The sequence below is a fragment of the Salvelinus namaycush genome, chromosome 41 (genome assembly GCF_016432855.1).
Source record: "Salvelinus namaycush isolate Seneca chromosome 41, SaNama_1.0, whole genome shotgun sequence".
NCBI classification, from domain to species: Eukaryota; Metazoa; Chordata; class Actinopteri; order Salmoniformes; family Salmonidae; genus Salvelinus; species Salvelinus namaycush.
Window position 1 is genome coordinate 4,350,138 of NC_052347.1, and position 20,696 is coordinate 4,370,833.

The following is a 20,696-nucleotide window of genomic DNA, read 5'->3' on the forward strand; positions in this document are numbered from 1 at the left end:
AAATGTCAGGAATTGTGAAAAACTGAGTATAAATGTATTTAGCTAAGCTGTACCTAAACTTCCAACTTCAACTGTATATATATATACAGTATCTATATATATTTTTTACAATGTTGCTAAAATCAATCACTAATTTAGACAAAAATATGGCAGAAAAATAACCTCTTTGTTTGCATAAATGATCAGTAAGATAAAATAGCTGACATGAAAAAAGTTTGAACTAAGAACCTTGTTGATGCATTGATGTTACAAAGGTATGAGAATGAGCTGGCTATGAGGCAGACTAACATATGCAGTAGGAGTCGGGAAGCAAGTTCAGGGAGTGCATAATTTAATAAACAAATGAACAAAACAAGAAACACGAACAACGCACAGACAGGAAACTGAAACAGAAACAATGACACCTGGGGACGGAACTAAGGGAGTGACATATACAGGGCAGGTAATCAATGAGGTGATGGAGTCCAGGTGAGTCTGATGATGCGCAGGTGCGTGTAACGATGGTGACAGGTGTGCGCCATAACGAGCAGCCTGGTGACCTAGAGGCCGGAGAGGGAGCATACGTGACAGTACCCCATCCCAGACAAGCGGCCCCAGTCGCAGGACGCCGACCAAAATGACGATCCCGGGGATCAGGAGCGGACCGGTCACCTCTGCTGAGGCGCGGGGAACCTGTCAGTCCAGCTGAGACGTGGGAACATGGCGACCTAGAGCACCGGAGAGAGAGCATACGTGACACAGACTGTGGAGGCCGACATCAATGGGTTGACGAGGGTGCTGGACGAGCTGACCTTGGCCAGATCTGACCTAGAGATGCAGATTGAAGGACTTAGAGAGGAGTTGACCCACATCAAGATGAACCACGAGGAGGTGGGTTTGCTAAAGACCTCAAGCAGAGGCTATGGGGTGAACAGTGTTATGATTGAACATTACTCTACTTTGTAATGATGAGGCACAGGATTGAATATTGACCAGATATATGTTAATGCTTTGTTCCCAGGACCTCTTGGCCATGCATAATCAGATGAGCGGCCAGATCAACGTGGAGGTGAAAGCTTCACCACAGGAAGACCTCACCAAAGTCATGGCTGAAATCCGCGACCACTACGAGGCAGTCGCTAACAAGAACCGTGAAGATCTGGAGGGCTTGTTCAATGCCAAGGTAATACTACATCCTTTCTTTTTGGCCAATGACATGTTTATGTTTTCCAGTTATAGTCTTCAGTGAATGTAATCAGTAATGACCCCCAACGGTATGCTGTCTTTCATTCACAGTCAGAAGAAATCAACAATGTCATGGCAGGCAGACAGCACAGAGACCCTCCAATCATCCCAATCTGAAATCACTGAAGTTAAGCGCACACAGTAAAGTCTGGAAATCAAACTCCAATCCCAACTCAGCATGGTGAGATAAACAAAAAATACAAAGTTGTATACCTCTGCACTTACATTGTCATCTATAAAAGTCTCTCTTTCTTTCTTTTTCCTTCCTTATTCCTGTCAGAAAGCATCCCTGGAAGGCACCCTGGCTGATGTAACCGATGTGAAATGGCTAACTAGTTTGCGGGATGCACGCTAATAGCGTTTCAATCGGTGACGTCACTCGCTCTGAAACTTTGAAGTAGTTGTTCCCCTTGTTTTGCAAGGGCCGTGGCTTTTGTGGAGCGATGGGTAACGATGGCTGTTGTCAATGTGTGCAGAGGGTCCCTGGTTCGAGCCCAGGTTGGGGCGAGGAGAGGGACGGAAGCTAAACTGTTACACTGACACACAGAGCCGCTACGCCAATATGATGGCCGGCTAAGAGGCAGGTGACCAGCCTGGAGGACCAGCTGGGTCATTTTCGTGCTGACCTGGACCGCCAGGGCCAACAGTATAGAATGCTACTGGACATCAACACCAGGCTGGAGATGGAGATCGCTGAGTACAGGAGGCTGCTGGATAGTTTTCCAGTTGAGCCTGGATCTTTACATAAATCATTGAAAAACATTGAAGGTCTTGAAATGTGTGTGCCAAAAATAATTAGGCAAAAGTAGGCCTTTCTAACAATATTGTCTCTGCCTCTACAGTCCATCAACCGCCGCCACCACCACTAATACCTTTTTGCAGAAGGTGGTGACCTATGTGCAGGAGATTGTTGACGGCGAGGTGGTCAGCACCAACAGCAAGAGGCCGTGTATGAAGATAAATCTTGAATTGGGAGCCACACAGAACAGAACACAAGTCATCTGATGCCTGCTGTCAACCTTGTTCAGAGCGATTAAGAAATAAAAGTGTTCCGAGGTGATGAAACAACATTTTTGTCTCTTGCGCTTTTATTTATTTTTTTTACATCAAAACTGTTTCCTATAAAGTAGTGATTAATAAGTAATATATATTTTTATTTAAAAATATATATATTTCACCTTTATTTAACTAGGTAGGCCAGTTGAGAACAAGTTCTCATTTACAACTGTGACCTGGCCAAGATAAAGCAAAGCAGTGTGACAAAAACAACAACATAGAGTTACACATAAACAAACGTACAGTCAATAACACAATAGAAAATAAAAATTGAAATATCTATGTACAGCTTGTGCAAATGTAGAAGAGTAGGGAGGTAGTAGGGAATAAATAGGCCCTAGAGGTGAAAATAATCACAATTTAGCATTAATACTGGAGTGATATATGTGCAGATGATATACAAGTACAGAAACTGGGGTGCAAAAGAGCAAGAGGGTAAGTAACAGAGGTGTGGACTCGAGTCACATGACTTGGACCCAAGTCAGACTCGAGTCACAAATATGATGACTTGCAACTCGACTTTGACTTTAACACCAATAACTCGTGACTTGACTTGGACTTGAGCCTTTTGACTCGACCTGACTTGATACCCTCCCCAAGCCCAAATATTAAAAATTATGCTATTAAAAAAAGTGTGCAGCGCATCAACTCTTCATTTAAGGGATTACAGTTTGAATCGGACAGCAGCCAATCAAATTGTGCCAGCTGAGAAAAAGTTGTGCATGGAAGTGCAGAGGAACGTCGGCGGGTAAATTCAGATGGAACCCTTGGAAAGATGATACCCCAAATTATTATTTTCTGATATAAAGACGACGCTGTATCAACAAAAAAATGGATCACAACTTGCGAAACATGCGGGAAGAAAATTACAGACGGAGGCGCAACAATTTCCAACTTTGTTTGACATTTGAAGCTGCACAACGAACGGTAAGTCGTGGATAATATAGCCGACAGCTATATAATTTATAACTTTACTAGTGTAGCATGTAGACTAACGTAACGTTAAATCAATGAGCCTCCACACAGTCAGCCAGTGCGGGAACGTGATCATTGCACCCAAGATTGAGCTACAACTGGCTAGTCAGTTGGTAGCCTAAATCCTGCCTGATGTTACTGCTGTTCCTAAAACCATACGTTAGCCTACTGTAACCACACAGAGAGAGTGTGTGCGTGTGTGTTAAGGTGGGGCGATTGTGTACAAGCCTACATCGCCCGATTGCGCCCCATGGCGATCATTGATAGTCGATCACTATTAGGGGGGGGGGGATCTTTCTCATGGCTACCCATGTATTTCCATGGAAATATAATGTTTATTTGGAAAGTAATAAATATATAGAGATATTTTTTAAAGCATTCATGATTTGCGTAAATGTAATATACTAACTATTACCATTGTTAAGAATATGAAAAGGCATAACATTTGGTGAAGAGCACATTATGACTTGTTTAGGACTCGAAACTCAAAGTTTAGGACTTGAGACTTGACTTGATACTTGACGGTCTTGACTTGAGACTTGACTCGGGCTTGCCTGTCTTAACTTGGGACTTGAGTGCTAAGACTTGAGACTTACTTGTGACTTGTAAAACAATGACTTGGTCCCACCTCTGGTAAGTAATAATATGGGGATAGTGAGGGCCAGCCAACAAGAGCATACAGGTCGCAGTGGTGGGTAGTATATGGGGGTTTGGTGACAAAACGGATGGCACTGTGATAGACTACATCCAGTTTGCTGAGTAGAGTGTTGGAGGCTATTTTGTAAATGACATCGCCAAAGTCAAGGATCGGTAAGATACCCTCGTAAAACTGACTATGTTTGGCAGCATGAGTGAAGGAGGCACTGTTGTGAAATAGATTTAATTTTGAATTGGAGATGCTTAATGTGTGTCTGGAAGGAGAGTTTACAGTCTAGCCAGACACCTAGGTATTTGTAGTTATCCACATATTCTAGGTCAGAACCGTCCAGAGTAGTGATGCTAGTCGTGCGGGCAGCAATCGTTGAAGAGCATGCACTTAGTTTTACTAGCATTTAAAAGCAGGTGGATGCCACGGAAGGAGTGTTGTATGGCGGTGAAGCTTGTTTGGAAGTTTGTTAGCACAGTGTCCAAAGAAGGGCCAGATGTATATAGAATGATGTTGTCTGCGTAGAGGTGGATCAGAGAATCACCAGCAGCAAGAGCGACATCATTGATATATACAGAGAAAAGAGTCGGCCCGAGAATTGAACCCTGTGGCACCCCCATAGAGACTGTTATCGATGTTGGTTATGATATCGTATAGGACCTTGAGCGTGGCTGAGGTGCACCCATGATCAGAACGGCAAGTTGGCGGCGGCAAGTTGCTGCAGGGGGTTGCTGAGATGTTGGCTGGGGTTGGGGTAGCCAGGTGGAAAGCATGGCCAGCCGTGGAAAAATGCTTATTGAAATGATCGATTATCGTAGATTCATCAGTGGTGACAGTGTTTCCTATCCTCAGTGCAGTGGGCAGCTGGGAGGAGGTGCTCATATTTTCCATGGACTTTACAGTGTCCCAAAATGTATGGGAATTAGTGCTACAGGAAGCAAATTTCTATTTGAAAAAGCTAGCCTTTGCTTTCCTAACTGACTGAGTATATTGGTTCCTGACTTCCCGGAAAAGTTGCATATCACGGGGGCTATTAAATGCTAATGCAGAACGCCACAGGATGTTTTTGTGCTTGTCAAGGGCAGTCAAGTCTGGGGTGAACCAAGGGCTATATCTGTTCTTAGTTCTACATTTTCTGAATGGGGCATACTTATTTAAGATGGAGAAGAACGCACTTTTGAAGAGCAACCAGGCATCCTCTACTGACGGGATGAGGTCATTATATCTTTCCAGGATACCCGAGCCAGGTCGATTAGAAAGGCCTGCTCGCTGAAGTGTTTTAGAGAGCGTTTGACAATGATGAGGGGTGGTCATTTGACGGCGGACCCATTACGCACGCAGGCAGTGATCGCTGAGATCCTGGTTGAAGACAGCAGAGGTGTATTTAGAGGGCAGGTTGGTCACGACATCCGGGTTGGCAGAGTGTGCTAAAGCAGTGAATAAAACAAACTTAGGGAGGAGGCTTCTAATGTTAACATGCATGAAACCAATGCTTTTACGGTTACAGAAGTCAACAAATGAGAGCGCCTGGTGAATGGGAGTGATGCTGGGGGCTGCAGGGCCTGGGTTAACCTCTACATCACCAGAGGAACAGAGGAGGAGTAGGATAAGAGTACGGCTGAAGGCTAAAAAAAACTGGTCGTCTTGTGCGTGTATTTATTTTGGGCAACAGACATATCCGAACTCCTCAAACTTAGGTTTGTCTGTCCATTACACTTTTTTTTCCAATCTTCCTCTGTCTAGTGTTCTTTTGCCCATCTTAATCTTTTCTTTTTATTGGCCAGTCTGAGATATGGCTTCTTCTTTGCAACTCTGCCTAGAAGGCCAGCATCCCTGAGTCGCCTCTTCACTGTTGACGTTGAGACTGATGTTTTGCGGGTACTATTTAATTAAGCTGCCAGTTGAGGACTTGTGAGATGTCTGTTTTTCAAACTAGACACTCTAATGTACTTGTCCTCTTGCTCAGTTGGGGCACTGGGGCCTCCCACTCCTCTTTCTATTCTGGGTAGAGCCAGTTTGCGCTGTTCTGTGAAGGGAGTAGTACACAGCTTTGTACGAGATCTTCAGTTTCTTGGCAATTTCTCGCATGGAATAGCATGACAATAATATACTGATGACTTTCAGAAGAAAGTTCTTTGTTTCTGGCCATTTTGAGCCTGTAATCGAAACCACAAATGCTGATGCTCAAGATATTCAACTAGTCTGAAGAAGGCCAGTTTTGTTGCTTCTATTCAGCTCAACAGTTTTAAGCTGTGCTAACATAATTGCAAAAGGGTTTTCTAATGATCAATTTCATATAGCCTTTTAACCTGTCTGGCTCTGGCGTTCCGCTAGCGGAACTCCTCCCACATTCCACTGAAAAGGCAGAGAGCGAAATTCAAAAGATATTTTTTAGAAATATTTAACTTTCACACATTAACAAGTCCAATACAGCAAATGAAAGATACACATCTTGTGAATCCAGTCAACATGTCCGATTTTTAAAATGTTTTACAGCGAAAACACCACATATATTTATGTTAGCTCACCACCAAATACAAAAAAGGACAGACATTTTTCACAGCACAGGTAGCATGCACAAAGCCAACCTAACTAACCAAGAACCAACCAAACTAACCAAGAAACAACTTCATCAGATGACAGTCTTATAACATGTTATACAATAAATCTATGTTTTGTTCGAAAAATGTGCATATTTGAGGTATAAATCAGTTTTACATTGCAGCTACCGTCACAAATAGGACCGAAGCAGCCAGAGTAATTACAGACACCAACGTCAAATACCTAAATACTCATCATAAAACATTTCTGAAAAATCGATGGTGTACAGCAAATTAAAGACAAACATCTTGTGAATCCAGCCAATATTTCCAATTTTTTAAGTGTTTTACAGCAAAAACACAATATAGCATTATATTAGCTTACTACAATAGCCTACCACACTACCGCATTCATTCATCAAGGCACGTTAGCGATAGCAATAGGCACGTTAGCGATAGCGAATAAACCAGCAAAAGATATATAATTTTTGACTAACCTTGATAAGCTTCATCAGATGACAGTCCTATAACATCAGGTTATACATACACTTGTGTTTTGTTCGAAAATGTGCATATTTAGAGCTGAAATCAGTGGTTATACATTGTGCTAACGTAGCATCTTTTTCCCACAACGTCCGGATATTTTTCTGACACTTTTTCTGACACACATATTCTGACCAAATAACTATTCATAAACATAACTAAAAAATACATGTTGTATAGGAAATGATAGATAAACTAGTTCTTAATGCAATCGCCGTGTTAGAATTCTAAAAATAACTTCATTACGATATGCAGTTTACGTTATGGCGAGAGCGTGCCCAAAACCTGGCCGCAAACTACTAGTTCACATGTACGACAGATATATGAAATAACATCATAAAATGGGTCCTACTTTTGCTGATCTTCCATCAGAATGTTGTACAAGGGGTCCTTTGTCCAGAACAATCGTTGTTTGGTTTTAGAACGGCCTTTTTCCCTCTCGATTTAGCAAGCACACTTGCCAAGTGGCGCGAATCTCTCCATCGTCAACAAACTCAGAGAACGGAACACGGCAAAACTCCCGAAAGAATTTCAATAATCTGATTAAACTATATTGAAAAAACATACTTTACGATGATATTGTCACATGTATCAAATAAAATCAAAGCCGGAGATATTAGTCGTCCATAACGACAGCTTATCAGAAGGCAAATCCAGGTCCCTTCTCGCGCTCTCCAGAAAACAGGAAACTGGTGACACGTCATGCCAAGAGCTATTATTCGACCCCAGATCAAGTTACACACTCAATTTCTTCTCTCACTGCTTGTCGACATCTAGTGGAAGACGTATGAATTGCATCTAAACTAATAAATATCAAGGACTTTAATAGGCAGGCCCTAGAACAGTGCATCGATTTCAGATTTTCCACTTCCCGTCAGGAAGTTTGCTGCAAAAGGAGTTCTGTTTTACTCACAGATATAATTCAAATGGTTTTAGAAACTAGAGAGTGTTTTCTATCCAATAGTAATAATAATATGCATATTGTACGAGCAAGAATTGAGTACGAGGCCGTTTAAATTGGGCACGATTTTCCCCCAAAGTGAAAACAGCGCCCTCTGTCCTCAACAGGTTTTAAAATGATAAACTTGGATTAGCTAACACAACGTGCCATTGGAACACAGGAGTGATGGTTGCTGATAATGGGCCTCTGTACGCTCATGTAGATATTCCATGAAATATTTGCCGTTTCCAGCTACAATAGTCATTTACAACATTAACAATGTCTACAATGTATTTCTGATCAATTTGATGTTATTTTAATGGACAAAACATTTGCTTTTCTTTCAAAAACAAGGACATTTCTAAGTGACCCCAAACTTTTGAATTATAATATTTTGTGAATTACGCCATAAACCCAAAATTAATTTCTGTGAAATCTCTTTTCAATGAAGGGATACATTTTCTGTCTGCAAAAACAGCACTGACATGACCACATTAAAATATTCATAATACTAGCATAGGGATTGATGTTAATAGAAACCTCTCATTTTACAATGTCCATAAGAAATTGTTGATTGTTTGGAGGTCAACCGACAGCAACTATATTTTGGAGAGGGTTACAGTAGATTGGTCAAGAGCATTCTAACTTGATAAGTCTAGTATGCAAAATTGGCAACCTTGGTGACATTCCGTATTTCAGTTACAAGGAAATCTCTCACTGTAATTGGTGATCCCTCCCACTCTCTACATTCTCAGTTTGAAAGGCTTCCCTGTGGCCAGCACTTTACCATGCTCATGGCCAGGATAAAAACTGTGTAGAAATCCTTTGTTATCATAGTTGTTGTTTAAGTTTGATGTATCAATCTATTTCTCTACTACAATCTTGAATTTTCAGTCTTTCTTCAACATGATATTTGGTAAATATCCAGTTGTGTAAAAATACTTAAGTAAAATTTTCCACTTCAGTACCACTTAAGTAGTTTTGGGAGTATCAGTACTTCACTTTAATACTTATATTTTTATTAACTTTTACTGTCACTCCACTACATTCCTAAAGAAAATCATGTACTTTTTACTCCATACATTTTCCCTGACACCCAAAAGTACTTAGCAGGACAGGAAAATTGCCAAATTCCCACACTTATCAATAGAACATGCCTGGTCATCCCTACTGCCTCTGATTTGGTGGACTCACTAAACACAAATGGTTTGTTTGTAAATTATGTCTGAGTGTGTCCCTGGCTAACCGTAAAAAACAACAGGAAAATTGTGACATCTGGTTTGCTTAATATAAGGAATTTAAAATTATTTATACTTTTCCTTTTGATACTTAAGTATATTTTTGCAATTAGATTTACTTTTGATACTTAAGTGTATTTAAAACCAAATACTTTTAGACTTTTATTCAAGTAGTATTTTACTGGGTGACTCACTTTTACTTGAGCCATTTTCTATTAAGGTATCTTTACTTTTACTCAAGTATGATGATTGGGTACTTTTTCGACCACTGTAAATATCATTGATTGAACATCTTGACCACTGCCTGTCACCAAGGGAGTACCCCAAGGCTCGATCCTAGGCCCCACACTCTTTTCAATTTACATCAACAACATAGCTCAGGCAGTGAGCTTCTCTCATCCATTTATATGCAGATGATACAGTCTTATACTCAGCTGGCCGCTCCCAGGATTTTGTGTTAAATGCTCTACAACAAAGCTTTCTTAGTGTCCAACAAGCTTTCTCTACCCTTAACCTTGTTCTGAACACCTCCAAAACAAAGGTTAATGTGGTTTGGTAAGAAGAATGCCCCTCTTCCCACCGGTGTTATTACTACCTCTGAGGGTTTAGAGCTTGAGGTAGTCACCTCATACAAGTACTTGTGAGTATGGCTAGACGGTGCACTGTCCTTCTCTCAGCACATATCAAAGCTGCAGGCTAAAGTTAAATCTAGACTTGTTTTCCTCTATCGTATGCACTCATCTTTCACACCAGCTGCCAAACTAACCCTGATTCAGATGACCATCCTACCTATGCTAAATTACGGAGACATAATTTATAGATCGGCAGGTAAGGGTGCTCTCGAGCAGCTAGATGTTCTTTACCATTCGGCCATCAGATTTGCCACCAATGCTCCTTATAGGACACATCACTGCACTCCATACTTCTCTGTAAACTGGTCATCTCTGTATATCCATCGCAAGACACACTGGTTGATGCTTATTTATAAAAACCCTCTTAGGCCTCACTCACCCTATCTGAGATATCTACTGCAGCCCTCATCCTCCACATACAACACCCGTTTCTTCCAGTCACATTCTGTTAAAGGTTCCCAAAGCACACACATCCCTCGGTCACTCCTCTTTTGGGTCGCTCCTCTATCTATAGTGTCAGCTCTTAAAATAACAGATCCAGCCAGGCATTACTGTATAACATTTTAGTGAGCAAGTAATACATCATAATCTATGTATTTAAATCTAGAACCACTTTCTGAACCATGATGATGACCTAGAGACCTAAACCCGTTTCATTGTCCTTCTTCAGGAGCTGTTGTCCATGCGTGCCCAGATGAGCGGCCAGGTCCATGTGGAGGTTGACGCTGCACCACAGGAAGACCTCAGAAGACCTCAGGCTGTCGCTGCCAAGAATAACAGAGATCTGGAGGGCTGGTTCCACACCAAGGTAATATTGTTTCTCATTATAAATATGATTCCATAATTTAGGTTCACAATATCCAAAATGTCCCATCAATTGAATTGTTCATGTAAAAACACTATTTTGGATGGTGTTGTCCACAGACCGAGGCGCTGAACAAGGAGGTCGCAATTAGCACAGAAGTTATCCAATTGTCCAGATCTGAAATTTCAGAAGTCAAATGCACAGTGCAGAGTCTTGAAATCGAACTTCAATTACAAATGAGCATGGCTAGACTGTTAAAAAATTATTTAAAAATATTTATTTTGTTCCAATGTCTGCCACCGATCAATTAATTTGTTCAACTGCTTCCTGATGGTTAGTTTTGCTCTTCATTTCTCTTCAATAGAAATCATCCATGGAAAATACCCTCGCAGAGACAAAGAACCGTTTCTCCATGCAGCTGTCGAGTTATCAGAAGCAGGTGACCAGCTTGGAGGAACAGTTGGTAAAATGCTGCTGGACATTAAGACCAGGCTGGAGATGGAAATCGCTGAGTACAGGAGACTGCTGGACGGAGAGATGACAAGTAGGTGAGCCAAACAAGCCTATTTTATTAGTCCATCAAATTCGATTTTTAAGCTATCAAGGGTGTTTTGATTCTAAACTTTGAGCAGGTTCTAGGCTGGACTCACTTACTTTCTTAAAAGCAAAACAGTGGCCCCACCAGTTTGTACACTACCAATAGAATCATGTCAAAACCTTGCAAGGTCAAGACCTTGCCATATTGTGTTTGGTACTGTCGATTTTGTGCTCATTGGTGTTTTCTGTTTGGTCCACAGTGACTCCTCCTCCACCAGCACCAGGAAGGTCATCACAGTGGTAGAAGAGGTGGTGGATGGGAAAGTGGTCTCCTCCACCCAATCCTCAGCTTCTTCATATGCACGCCGCTGATGCAGTCCATGAGTGTACTGAGGGAAATACAACAACTGATTATCTGACTCACTAAACATCCAGTGCATATCTGGAAGGCAACAGCAATAAAAATTATAAATCTGAAATCCTTTGTTCAATTACTTTGTCTTCATAATCGCAAGAATTATATATATATTTTTTAAACGTCTGCTTTAGTTTCATGAACGATTTCATGTGTGCCAATTCAATTAAACATGATGAAATTGTTTCAGAGTAGTGGTAAGGTTGAGCTCGGTGTTGAGGTGATTACTAGCTACGTGGTGTCACCTAGTGTTGGCTTTAGGGATGCAAGTAGATGTTAATAAGCAAACCTACATGTACATGTCCCATCAAGATAATCTAACATATTTACATGAAATATGTTATTTCCAGCACTCATTTATTCTTAAATGTAATATGATACAATTACAGAAATTCAGGTAAAAGTTTGACAACCATTCCCAATCTCCAATTTGTGTCAGGATAATCAGAAGGACAAGATACTCCAGGGTGGGACCACCCAAGCAGCCAGGTATACAGAAAATCAAGAATGGGTAGGACTTAACCCCCTATTGACGCACCGGTGTGTCAATCTAAGTAACATAATAAAAAGATCCCAATCAAACTACATCAGTTTAAGCTATAGATGTCTGTTGCATGGGCTTGTATGGGCTGCGTCTCAATCCACCGCATCTGCCTATGCCGCCCTTCCGCATCTGCAGTGGAAAGTGGCAGCTCTACAGCGCTGTGTGTCAGACCAGGACACATCCCGAAAAATCGATCTTCTCACAAAAACATCCAATCGGTATGCTACAGATATAACGGTATACTACAAGCAAGCCTGTTTCCCCTGTCAGTAGCAGCCTGCCTGACTCTGACTCTGACTAGCAGTAGTAATCTATCCTCCTCTGTATTATGTTTAGAAAATATATTTTGGGGGCCGAAATTGTAAGGGGAAAGCTCTAATCATGTTTATGCAACCTAATAATCACCCTTAGAAAACTTCCAGAAACGCTTTTGTTTTGATTTCAAATTGAGAAAATCTACAATACAAATTGGCCCACCCTAGTTATAAGAATGTGACATTGCACAGCAGAAAGATGGTCAATTCTTCTTTTTCTTCTTGATTTCAATATGGATTGAGTACTGGTACTTGTATGTTCTGTTTCATGTTCATTAAAAGGCTCATTTTAAAGAGTACATTTTTATAATTTCATTAACATATTGTATTGTAACAAGAGTAGAAGTTTATTCTATTGGGGCAGGCGTGGGGCATGGGGGTACACGAGATGTTCCCCCGTGATAAAAGGGGGGCATGAGTGAAAAGGTTTGGGAAGCACTGGCCTAGCTGATTATGTAGGGCAGGCTATCAATTCAGATTTTGTATGGCAAGATGTTGCATTGGAATGTTGAGTCAGTTGATTCACGGGACTGAGAGAGGAAGGAGGTCCCTCTGGCAGGTCTTCTAGGCTCTTATACACGTGTGCAGTCAACGTGCTCTGTTCATAACCCTCGGGTGTCTTAGCTTTATCTTTGAGTACAGTAACCATTTTAGATAGGCCTACTACATAGGGGAAGTTGAGCTTTTGTTGATCTTTCGAAAGGGTTTGGTCTGATCTCATTGTCTAACGTCTGGGATTTAAAGACACTCAGAGGATTTTCACCAAACTGGGACAAAATAACGTAGATAGTTTTTGTTATGATACTTTAAAACTCAGTTATTTTCTGCTGGTGTTTGAAAAGATCGATGACTATCAAACCAAAAATAGTCACCACAGCAGGCTAAACCTATCTGAACATACCACAGATCTCCCTCTCCTCCTCCTCCACCCTGGGCAGCTGTGGGGCCCTGGCAGCGTGGCGTGCCACCCTTCCCCTGTCCTCCCCCCTCCTCCGGACCACACCCTCCCACAGCTTCATTAACTTGGCTGCCTCCATCACTGCCCGCAGGATGGAGTACTCTGAGAGCCGCACACTAGAGTGAGACATCATCACATACACAACTCCTCTCTGCCCCTCTGTCTTGTCAGCCCCTGTTAACCAGAGATGATTCTAAAGCCCCACTTTCCTAATCTCAACTTCAATAACCTTCAGTTAACATGTGGTTGGATTGAAATAGACCTGAGCATATTGTATCTTTCCTATATCACAGTCCAATGTTTACTCCTGACTTCTTTTTTTTCAAGTGGACCTGAGCAGCCCTTTGAGCATCTTCTTAATGTATCCCCTTTTCCTTCCCCATCCAGTTAATATGACCCTACTGTAAAATGACCCTACAGTATGTTTTGCTCCACGACCCCCACAAGTGTCCTGGGACTCATCTAAAGGTAACTCATACAAATTAATTGAAGTATGGAGGTAGTTTTGTGCTATATATATATATATATATATATATATATATATATATATATATATATATATATATATATATATATATATATATATATATATATATATATATATACACATACAGTACCAATCAAAGGTTTGGACACACCTATTCATTCAAGGGTTTTTCTTTATTTTTTACTCTTTTCTACATTGTCGAATAATAATGAAGACATCAAAACTATGTAATAACACATGAAATACTGTAGTAAGCAAAAAAATAATAATAATAATTTAAAAAATATATTTTCCAAAGTAGCCACCCTTTGCCTTGATGACAGCTTTGCACACTCTTGGCATTTTCTCAACCAACTTCACCTGGAATGCTTTTCCAACAGTCTTGAAGGAGTTCCCACATATGCTCAGCACTTGTTGGCTGCTTTTCCTTCACTCTGCAGTCTAATTCATCCCAAACTGTCTCAATTAGATAAGAACAAATTCTTGTTTACAATGACGGCCGACACCGGCCAAACCCGGACAACACTGGGCCAATTGTGCGCCACCCTATGGGACTCCCAATCACGGCCGCATGTGATACAGCCTGGATTCAAACCAGGGACTGTAGTGACGCCTCTTGCACTGAGATGCAGTGCCTTAGACTGCTGCGCCACTCGGGAGCCCTTATCCTTATGATTTATTTTTTTACAATCTTTTTTTGCCGTTTATGAATGTTTTTGTTATTCAATGCATTTATATAGGCTATAGCAGTAAAGGCCAAATTCAATATTTTATAAAAAAAAGTTTTTAATATTATTTTTTGATACCTAAAGGGGTCGTAAAATTCTAAATCAAATAGCTAAATGATCCATGGTATGACATTTCTAAAACAATTCCATATGTCAGCTTAGATGAATAAATGACATATCTATCTACACCGAGAATCCCTATCAACGGGATCAGTGTCCCCCCCTCGCGGGACGGTTGTGCTAACGTGATTAGCATGAGGTTGTAAGTAAAAACAAAAAATCCCAGGACATAGACTTATCTGATATGGGCAGAAAGCTTAAATTCTTGTTCATCTAACTTCACTGTCCAATTTACAGTAGCTATTACAGTGAAATAATACCATGCTATTGTTTGAGGAGAGTGCACAATTATGAACTTGAAAATGTATTAATAAACCAATTAGGCACATTTGGGCAGTCTTGATACAAAATTTTGCACATACACTGCTGCCATCTAGTGGCCAAAATCTAAATTGCGCCTGGGCTAGAATAATACATTATGGCCTTCTCTTGCATTTCAAAGATGATGGTAAAAAACAAAACTTTAGAAAAAAATAATGTTTTTTTCTTTGTATTATCTTTTACCAGATCTAATGTGTTATGTTCTCCTACATTAATTTCACATTTCCACAAACTTCAAAGTGTTTACTTTCAAATGGTATCAAGAATATGCATATCCTTATTTCAGGTCCTGAGCTACAGGCAGTTAGATTTGGGAATGTCATTTTAGGCAAAAATTGAAAAAAAGGGTCTGATCCTTAAGAGGTTTTAAAACTACAGTCTGGGATTTGGGAATCTGTTCAATGGTAATCTCAATTCTTGATATACCCATTGATTCTTTTGAAGAATATAACTGATAAATTCACTGCTCGAGTTACAGATAATTAATTGTATGTGTGGGGTACAGAGATGAGTTAGTCATGTTAAAATCATGTTCAACACTATTATTGCACACAGAGTGAGTCATGCAACTTATTATGCGACTAGTTAAGCAAATGTTTACTCCTGAACTTATTTAGGCTTAAACCATACCACAACTGTCTGTCTTTATCATATCCCAAAATGTAAGGTTTTATTACTCCATTGTGAACAAACAACACTGTAAACAAAATGTTTAGCTTCAAAATATGGTTAAATCTATCACGTGGAAGTTGGTCCTTGCATCTAGAGCACTGTCTATGAATCTGAGAGGGGCTGAATTTCCCTAGCCCCATCCCTCAGCTGTTTAACAAAAACAAGTGGCGGGGACCTCATTTAGTTCTTTTTCAAATCACATACTGTCCCTTTAACGCTCACTGGTCCAAGATGTCTTCTGTTACACTTGTATAGCCACTCCCATGACCAACCTTAGAAATAATCCATTCTTAATGCTCACCTGTCAACACATTGAAATGGTTTTCTGACACATTTTTTCCAAACATAGAAGTCTAGTATTGGACAAAAAATCTGATGTTCAATGCAAATTTCGCAAGGTTCTTTTGGATACATTTTGATCTAACATCAACTAATAATAGAGGGGTTCATAGTATGTCAAATATATGCCTATACATAGCAAGGAAACTAGGTCAAACAAAGATTTGCCTAAATTAATAACCAATACGTGCAGCAAATAACAGATTTTGTGTGACAGTGAAATTAGGGAAGTGCCTTGAAGGGAGCTACATTATATTTTGATGTGTACCAGTCAGATAAGGCGTTTCTTTCTGCATTGTGAGCCTGCATTCTCTTAACACTATAGTAGCAGTACATATCAACAATTTATCTTACATTTAAAGGGTTAACTTGTTCTAAATTATAGTCTTATAGAAAACTACAGTGCTTTTGGAAAGTATTCAGACCTCTTTACTTTTTCCACATTTTGTTAGGTTACAGCCTTATTCTAAAGTTTTTCCTCATCAATCTACACACAATACCCCATAATGACAAAACAAAAACAGTTATTTATTTATTTTTTGCTAATTTTTTATTTTTAAATAACTGAAATATCACATAAGTATTCAGACCCTTTACTCAGTGCTTTGTTGAAGCGCCTTTGGCAGCGATTACAGCCTCGAGTCTTCTTGGGTATGACGCTACAAGCTTGGCACACCTGTATTCTTCTCCACATCCTCTCAAGCTCTGTCAGGTTGGATGGGGAGCATTGCTGCACAGCTATTTTCAGGTTTCTCCAGAGATGTTCAATTGGGTTCAAGTCCGAGCCCTGACTGGGCCACTCAAGGACATTCAGAGACTTGTCCATAATCCATTCCTGAGTTGTCTTCGCTGTGTGCTTAGAGTCATTGTCCTGTTGGAAGGTGAGCCTTCACTTCAGTCTGAGGTTCTGAGTGTTCTGGAGCAGGTTTTCATTAAGGATCTCTCTGTACTTTGCTCCATTCATCTTTGCCTCGATCCTGACTAGTCTCCCATTCCCTGCCGCTGAAAAACATCCCCACAGCATGATGCTGCCACCACCATGCTTCACCGTAGGGATGGTGCCAGGTTTCCTCCAGACGTGACACTTGGCATTCAGGCCAAATAATTCAACCTTGGTTTCATCAGACCAGAGAATCTTGTTTCTCCTGGTCTGAGAGTCTTTAGGTGCCTTTTGGCAAACTCCAGGCATGTTGTCATGTGCCTATTACTGAGGAGTGGCTTCCGTCTGGCCACTCTACCGTAAAGGCCTGATTGGTGGAGTGCTGCAGAGATGTTGTCCTTCTGGAATATTCTCCCATCTCCACAGTCACATAGCAAATGGTCTGAATACTTATAAGGTATTGTAAGGTATTTCAGTTTTTTATTTTTAATACATTTGCAAAAATGTCTAAAAAACTGTTTTTGCTTTGTCATTATGTGTGTAGATTCTTGAGTGTAGATTCTTGAGTGTGTAGATTTTTTAATTTAATCGAATTTAGAATAAGGCTGTAACATAAAAAAATGTGAAAAAAATGGGTCTGAATTTTTTCCGGCACTGTATGTTCCCATATACGTCAAACCAAATCCAACTTACATTTTGCATATCGCACAAGCTAAGTAAGCATTTTCATATCGCACAAGCTAAGGATAATTACACTTCACCCTTTTGCAAAAAGATCAATTTACATAGTGTTCTCCACAGTCAGAAAAATATGTGTGCTTGACATTGAAATGTGCTGACAAATGACATTTAAAATAAGATTGACATCAAATTTACAGAAAGGCCATGTCATGTAACAGCGGGCTCTGAAATTGCTAACGATATCTATTTGCTTTGATATCATAGTTTAAATTCTTACCCTGCCTCAACACACACAGGTGCCTTCTCGTGGATGCACACATACAGTGATAATATGATGTACAGGGCCTTCAGAAAGTATTCACACCCCTTGACTTTTCCACATTTTGTTGTGTTACAGTCTGAGTTTAAAATGGATTCATGTTCAAGTGGAATTATGATTTTCGAAATCTTCAGACAATAAGTATTCAACCCCTTTGTAATGGCAAGCCTAAATAAGTTCAGGAGTAAACATTTGCTTAACTAGGCACATACGTTGCACGACTCACTCTGTGTGCAATAATAGTGTTAAACATGATTTTAACATGACTAACTCATCTCTGTACCCCACACATACAAGTATCTGTAAGTCGAGCAGTGAATTTCAAGCACAGATTCAACCACAAATACCAGTGAGGTTTTCCAATGCCTCGCAAAGAAGGGCACCTATTGGTAGATGGGTAAAACATTTTTAAAAAACAGTCATTGAATATCCCTATGAGCATGGTGAAGTTACCACTAAGGGATTTTACCATGAGGCCGGTCATAACTTAATATAACTTAAAACAGTTCAATAGCTGTAATAGGAGAAAATTGAGGATGGATCAACAACATCGTAGTTACTCCACAATACTAACCTAAATGACAGCGAAAAGAATGAAGCCTTCTTATACTATTAAAATATTCCAAAATATGCATCCTGTTTGCAATAAGGCACTAAAGTATAACTGCAAAAAATGTACATAAGGTCTTGAATTCAAAGCATTATGTTTGGGGGCAAATCCAAAACAACACATCACAGAGTACAACTCTTCATATTTTCAAGCATGGTGGTGGCTGCATCATGTTATGGTTATGCTTGTCATCGGCAAGGACTAGGGAGGTTTTTAGGATAAAAATAAACGGAATAGCGCTAAGACCAGGCAAAATCCTATAGGAAAACCTGGTTCAGTCTGCTTTCCAACAGACACTAGGAGACAAATTAACCTTTCTGCAGGACAATAACCTTAAACAGAAGGCCAAATATAGTCTGGAGTTGCTTAGCAAGATGACATTGATTGTTCCTGAGTGACCTAGTTCCATTTTTGCTTTAAATCGACTTGAAAATCTATGGCAAGACTTGACAATAACTGTCTAGCAATGATCAACAATCAACTTGACAGAGCTTGAGGAATGTTTTAAATAATAATGTGCAAATATTTTACAATCTAGGTGTACAAAGCTCTTAGAGACTTACCCAGAAATACTCACAGCTGTATCCGGTGCCAAAGGTGATTCTAGCATGTATTGTCTCAAGTAGTTTAATAAATATCTAATTAAGATATATTCGTGTTTTATTTTTCATAATTTAGTTTTTTACAAACGTTTGAATTTTCTTCGACTTTGACATTAAAGAGTATTTTGTGTAGATCTCTGACAAAACAATAGTGGTGTAAAGTACTTGCAAAAATACCTGAAAGTGCTACTTAAGTCGTTTTTGTATCTGTACTTTACTTTACTATTTATATTGTTGACAACTGTTACAATACTTCACTACATTCCTAAAGAAAATCATGTACTTTTTACTCCATACATTTTCCCTGACACCCAAAAGTACTTGTTACATTTTGAATGCTTAGCAGGACAGGAAAATCGTCCAATTCACACACTTATCAAGAGAACAACCCTGGCCATCCCTATTGCATCTGCTCTGGCAGACTCACTGAACACAAGCTTCATTTGTAAATGATGTCTGAGTGTTGGAGACTATCTGTAAATCATTTTAAAAAAACAATAAAATGTTGCCGTCTGGTTTACTTAATATAAGAAATTTGAAACGATTTATACATTTACTTTTGATACTTAAGTGTATTTAAAACCAAATACTTTTAGACTTTTACTATTTTACTGGGTGACTTTTACTTGAGTCATTTTCTATTAAGGTATCTTTACCTTTACTCAAGTATGATAACTGGGTACTTTCCACCACTGCCAAACGATTGTAAAACAACAAAACGTGGAACAAGTCAAGGGATGTGAATATTTTCTGAAGCCACTGTACATGCACACACACACTGTTCTCCCACTCTAACTGCACCTCACGAGAAAACAAACAGGTTTTAGGATTTTTAAAAGTATCTTTAACCATACTGACTTGTCAGTTCCAGCAATGACTTTTAAGTTTCATATTTGGTATACCGTAAATCCCCAATCTGAAGCAATGACTTGTACGTTTCAGCAATGTACGTTTTTCAGGAAATGTAAATTAACTAATTATTTTTTACATTTCAGTGTGAAATAGCTGTCAGCCAAGATTACATAATGGTTGTAAATTTGTAGAAGTTCATGAATATGATTCAAGAGGTGATTTAAGACATACAATATGTCAAACTGAGCATCAGATCCCTATTATTGACTACATAATTGGGTTTATAAGTCCAGGGCATGTTTTTTACAGATGTCTTGGTTTCATCTTGTCTGTAGCGAAGACTAAGTATTCATATTGCAATAATTGGCACAGCTTGTACAAACAGTCACATTCCACATTGCCAAACCACATTCAAAGTTTTATGAACTCATGTGCAAATGTGCAAAGTAAGCATTAGTTTACGAATGCCTTGATACCAGTGTCAAAAGGCCTATGGCAACTTTTTTGAATTTAGTGTTCCCCTGTTTCCTCAGATCTTTCTTATCCCTCTCTATGTGTAAGACGCTGTATAAAAGGAACAGGGGTACCTCCCTCCTATACTCCCTCCTCTTTACAGACAGTAAGACAGCTGCAGCCTCGATCACCATGATCTCCTTCTCCAGCAGCAGCTTCATGTTCTCTGGTGGATCCATGAGGGGAACATCTATCGGCACCTCTC

The 20,696-nt window shown here is 39.8% G+C and overlaps 1 pseudogene; it reads left to right on the forward strand.

The window, feature by feature from the left end:
• The window catches only part of LOC120033953, a 33,903-nt pseudogene extending 22,395 nt beyond the window's left edge, over positions 1-11,508 (forward strand).
• Positions 11,509-20,696: the final 9,188 nt, after the last annotated feature.